Below are 5783 nucleotides of genomic sequence, written 5' to 3' on the forward strand. Positions count from 1 at the left end.
ATGGTACGGTTGAGTAACACTTCTGAGAATGGTAGTTTTAATGTTAAAAATCCAGGAGGGAAGATTCCTGGTGTGTTTTATTATTTAACAACACCAAATACTTCTGCTCATTGTCTCTGTGTATATAGGTGTGCTCAGGGAATCATTTTTATACGTAGGAATGCGGAGAGATTCTGACACCCAAAGGATGCACAAAGAGATACACTAACATAAATTTCTATGGTGCCCTGAAGGTACTTCTGTTGTATTATAGGGCTTCTCATGAGCAGCTTTGGCTCGGGCAATAGGACCATGAAGTAAAACGGAGTGTTTCTGGACTAGATGAACTGGGAATGAGAGAGATTATACTACCTCTAGAAACCATATTTTCTGTTATAGACTACTGAAATATAAAGTGACAAAACCAAGTTGATCAAACATTTATTTTTCTCCACATCGATCTCCCTTCTCCCCCAACATACACACACACACACACACACAAGCACACTTCATCCATTTTTCCTCAGTGTAGTCTTTAATTAGAATGAGTTCAGTGGTTAAATCGGAACGATCTTAGAGCAATTTGTACAATCTCATGAGATACATTATCAGTTATGCTCCGAATTCTGCATGCTGCATCGGAATGCTTAGACCAACTGAAGTTCCTTCCATATTCAACTCTGCTGGTATTTCACATGATCCAGCCCAGAAAAGCTTACCGTGACCATAAGAGTGCATTAATCCTTTTGTATTGACTAATCTGAATAAAACATCTGGCTTGGAGAGAGGAGAGAGGTTTCTAATGTGCACTGGGGAAATCCAGTCAAAATAAAAGGTAGTAGGAGCAGAAATTAACTCTGACTTGCCTCTGCCCTCACTGGTTGTACAGAAGGAGTCCTTTCTCACCTATTTTGCACCAAAGACAGGTTTTCTGTACAGAAATATCTGAAGGCAGGAAACAAAGCCAGTTTGGTACTACCCTGTTGTGCCCCCTGGGAAGCCTCTGCAATCACCAAGCAAGCAGAAGAGCTGCTTCTCAGGGGAAAGAGCAACTGTGGAGGGAAGAGAAAAACAGAGAACATCAGAGAAATGCAGAGAATTTCCCGAAGTTCATTATAAATGCATATGCACATTAGGAAGCAATGACACCACGGTTCACATTTTCAGTCCTACACACTGAAAGGCAATATTCTAACCTTTTTAACCTATCCACAAGTGTCATGATTTGTTAGAGATCTTAGCATCTCTAGCTCCCATCTCTGGCAGAGGGATTTAGGAGTGCTGAAGGCTTCTGAAAGACACCCACAAAAGAGCCCCAAAAACCTGGAGAGGCTTTCTGTGAAAGTACTCTGTGATCCCTTGACTACCCATACAGTCTGTAAGATTATCCATAGCTTCACAAGGGAGCAAGAAACTCCCAGGAGATTTCTGTACATTAAAAATTTATGTTTCTAGAGAAGGGAGTTCACTCTGGGAGTTTTCATACCAATGATAAAATTACATAAATGAGTTTCATGTCCCACTCTAGTGATGCTGTTTCTCCTTAAAATAGCTGCTCAGACTCTGGTGTTACTCTCTGAAGCAGGCAACTGAATGAGCTTGGAGTACAAGAGATTTTGGTGCTGTGATGCAAATAGAGACATCACCTCCTCTTACAGTGACTAGTAGGCACAACTGTCATATCTGGGCATCTGAGGCCAGAGCTAAGAGATGCACAGGGAAATCCATCACTCCTGTTTCTGTATGCATTTGCATTGCCTAACACAGGGACAACCACACAACCAGGAATTATAGTAGGATGTGGAAATAGTTTTGTTCAGCTTTTTTTTTTTTTTTTTTTTTCTGTTAACTAACAGCAAAAGGACATAAGTGCAAACAGTACATAAGGACTACTTAGAAACAGGGTAGAAGTACCTGCTGCTGCCTAAGTTGCCTTACTATAGCAGACCTGATTCCCTGTTATTCTCACAAATGCAGAAGCGATGCTGTTGCTTAGGCTACTTCACTGTTTGGTATGGTTCACACTGTTCAATCCATTTCACAGTTAAATAACAAAATCTATTTCTTCAAATACTGCATCAAAATGTTACTGGTAATAAAGAAAAAATACATTCTTTTTAACATTCCTTGGGGAAAACAAATCTGGAGAAACTGTGTTCATAAATCTCCCCCTTCAAATGCAATGTAAAATTGTTTCTATTTTTCTAGAAGAAAAAAGAACCACTGACAAAATATAGGCAACTGTTGCTAGCTTTTTATTTCCACACTGAGCTGCTCTTCTTCATATTTTTGAAACAAGACTGCTGCACGTACGAATTTCATGGACTGCAGAAAGGAATATTTAAAAGAAGGTTAAGCTGACATGGGGGCCTTCCTGAGAAGAGCCCCTGTACTTGTTTCCAGACAGGATTACAGCTAAATCAGAAATAATGCCCTTTAGCAACTGGACACATCTGCAGCCATTGGAAAACCTGCCTCTTCAAAAGCTGCAATTTTCCAAATTGGTAACTGACAATAATATGTAAAAGCTACTATAGTTTTCTAGAGGCTAATTATGAACAGGTGATGATTTGAGGAAAAATTCAGAAGTCAAATATTGAGCTCAGTTTGAGCTCATTAAGGTTGCTATTCAGCATCAGTAAAATATTCATAATCTACAAACACGGTGTAGTTTATATAAACTTGTTTAAAAAAAGATAACTCCAAGTAAAATGGAACAGATTTTGATTTAATGTGTTCTCCTTTGTATGCAAATTACCTCCAAGCAGTTAATAAAGGTAAACGTTGCTAACTTATTTAGATATATGTGGCAGCCTGTATGGGTTATATTTATATCTTGTGAACTCCACCAATGTCAAAAATACATCCCTAGATCAGAGTTTGACCACACCAGCAGTAAATTCAGGCCGGAGTTTAGGCAGCGAAGGCTGAGGATACTGCAGACTGTGAGAAGAAAGAATAAGCAAAGGCAGGGGCTCTCTCCTCTTCTGGGGAAGTACTATGGAAATGTTTACTTTGCATGTGAAAAGAGATGCAGATAGTACTTCAGTGGAGCAGTTAACACCGACTTCTTTAAGAAAACCTCGATTTTATTCATGTGTCTGTATATTTTGGACCCCCTTGTAGAGGAAAGAACCAGGAGGTAGTACTATCTTGATATAAAAGTGGACAAGCGGAGGCAAAAATATCTACCCAAAAGGGCTTGCAACTACCCCAGCGGGCACTTGGCCCTATCCCACGAATGTGACGTGAGACTTCAACCGTGATTTTCTGACTTGGTGATGAAAGTTTTACCAAACGAGCCTTCTTGAGATAATATTTTTTTTTTACTCTGTCTGAAAATACACATTTTCTTATCTAGTGCTGACATCATCTGATAAATTCTTTGCTACAGGTAAAAATAACAGTACAAGGATGTTTTTCACATATTTCAAGGGTACTACATTGCTATTTTTCTTCACCGTTCACCATAATAGCCATTTGCTAGTTTGAAATTAAAATTTGTTCCCTTACTGATTATTTTTCTCTGTATTATGCAGGTTGCTAATGAGTGCCAGGCTGCTGGCATGGCTTTATTTATTTATTAGAAAGAGAAGAGCACTGAAGCATTTAAAAGTCACATACACAGAGCCATAAAAAAATTTTTTTGTGGTGACACATTGTAAGACAGTAATAAAGTTAGGTCAAGATACACGTGTACTGAACTTTGCAAACTCTTTATTTCATCTGGGTGGAAAACTGAGAATTTTCTTTACTGTGTTGGAACTGACAAACCATGAGAATCTTTAAGTTGTTAAACCAGCTCTAAGTAGTTTAAAATGACTGTGCTCAAGCTGCATAACATTAGTAAGGGTTGCAATGATCCTGTTTCACACAAACCCAGCTGGGGAAGGCATATATGGTTTTCCTCTTGCGTGCTACTAGTTTTTGGAAGAATATTAAAAATAAAATTTGAAGACCAAACCACGTAAGTGTGTGATTACTTAGTTTTTCCTTTTAATTTCTGTCAGCCATTCCTGGTTAATTAACCTATTTGTTCTCGCATAACAGAATGACAAGGCATTCGTTAAATGGTGTGATTCCTTTGTGAGAAGTTCTACCACGTTATTAGGCTTATCACTTAAATAGAAGAGGAAAGACAAAAAGAATGTATTGGGTTGGATGTGTTTTTAAGCAAGAGAATTAGTCATTCCTCAGGCTGCAGCAGCTGCCTCAGGAGAAAAAAGCGATTGTTATATTTTGCATTACTTTCTTTAAAATACCAAAAACATACCATAAAAAGCTAATTGCAGATATTCTCTGGACACGTCTGGTTCTATTCAGGGGCTTTATTGGGCAGTTTTGGCCTCACTGCCTGGTCTTTCTCCTAAGAAATGTCAGCAAAGTCCCTGAATTAATGGACTGTGAAGCGCTTAGAAACATACCGTTTCACAAAAGTATACGGCGGGGATGTGACACTAATGGGAGGTGACCCGTGGGTGTATGACAAAAGAGTCCACTCTAACAACAACAACAACAACAACAACAACAACAAATTAATACGGCTTCTATGCACAGTAGCTTTGAACAAAGCAATATACAGTGGAGTGGAAGGTGAAGAAAAGTAGAATAAGGAAAAACTGATCAAGAATAAGATTTGTAAATTATCTGGTTATCCCCGGGTTTGTTATCTTCAGGAGAAGAAAGCTGCAAACTCCAGGGTAAAGCAGATTTAAAAGACAAGGCTCCATTGTAATTGGGTAATTGGAGAAGGAAACTTAGTAGCATTTGGAGCGATGTTACATGAATTTAAGTGGTAAATTCCTGGATTTACTTACACAGATTTATTTTCTTTTAATTTTGCTGCTTAAAAAAATAATATATATATTAAAAAAAATAAAAAAATGCAGTGCAACTCCTTCAATCTTTTTGCAATTCTGCATGGTTGAACATTTGAAATGAGTTTGTGTATCACCCCCAGGCATTGATTCAGACTTGATTGGGGCAAAGCAGACTCCATGTGCTTATTTTTATACACGTCATTTGGGAAGTTATATAGCCAAGGGAACAGAAAATGTGTTGCTCCACTGCCAAATTATCCCATATCCCTCGATCAAAACGGGAGGTGATCCTAATCAACAAGTTGTGCGACCTTAGTGCAATGGCAATGTCAGGTCAACTCGGGAAAGTGAAGAGACAGACCTAAATACAAATAAAAAGAAAGAGAGAAACAGAAAGAAAGAAAGAAAGAAACAACCAACAATCCTTATAATTATCATCATCTGCTGCTTTTCCCTCTTCTGGCAAAGAAACACTCCATCCATTTGCAGAAATCGCCCGCGGAAACGTTACATCAAAACTAATCACAACGATTAAAATCAGCTTTTCTGTGCAAGAGGAGAGTAAAAAGCAAGTTGGAGGCTGGAATGAGACTGTTTTTTCCAGCAAAAAATCCGAAAAAAAAAATACACTCGATATATATATATATATCTTTCTATATGCACGTTTCGAAGGAGATCAATTTTATGCCCGTGTGATCAGTTAATTTAATTTAACTTTTATTTCGGAGATTGATTCAGACTGGAGGTAGAGACATGAGCTAATTGTATCCTGATCCTTGCCTTGAGGGGTTTCAAAGCCCTGGAGCAACTATTCTCTGTATTTTGCTCTGTCTACCTTAGCCAAGCTATTGCATTTCTCTCTGGTGTAGCGAGGAGAGCAGACCGCTGCCGGGAGAGAGAAATATCGGAAGTGTGAGTTGGGAGGGGGTGAAGGGGAGAACGAAAGGGGGGGAAAAAAAAAAAAAAAAAGGAGGGGGGAAATTA

At 38.6% G+C, this 5783-nt stretch overlaps 1 protein-coding gene across 1 annotated transcript in view; it reads left to right on the forward strand.

Annotated features, from left to right (window-relative positions):
* Positions 1-5671: 5671 nt before the first annotated feature.
* Positions 5672-5783, forward strand: part of KCTD1 (potassium channel tetramerization domain containing 1) — a 101402-nt gene continuing 101290 nt past the window's right edge. Inside the window, exon 1 of the mRNA XM_017833180.1 lies at positions 5672-5711. The gene's annotated coding sequence lies outside the window, so the exon portion shown is untranslated. The remainder of the gene's footprint in view (positions 5712-5783) is intronic.

The sequence above is a fragment of the Lepidothrix coronata genome, unplaced genomic scaffold, assembly GCF_001604755.1.
Source record: "Lepidothrix coronata isolate B3197 unplaced genomic scaffold, Lepidothrix_coronata-1.0 Scaffold6, whole genome shotgun sequence".
NCBI classification, from domain to species: Eukaryota; Metazoa; Chordata; class Aves; order Passeriformes; family Pipridae; genus Lepidothrix; species Lepidothrix coronata.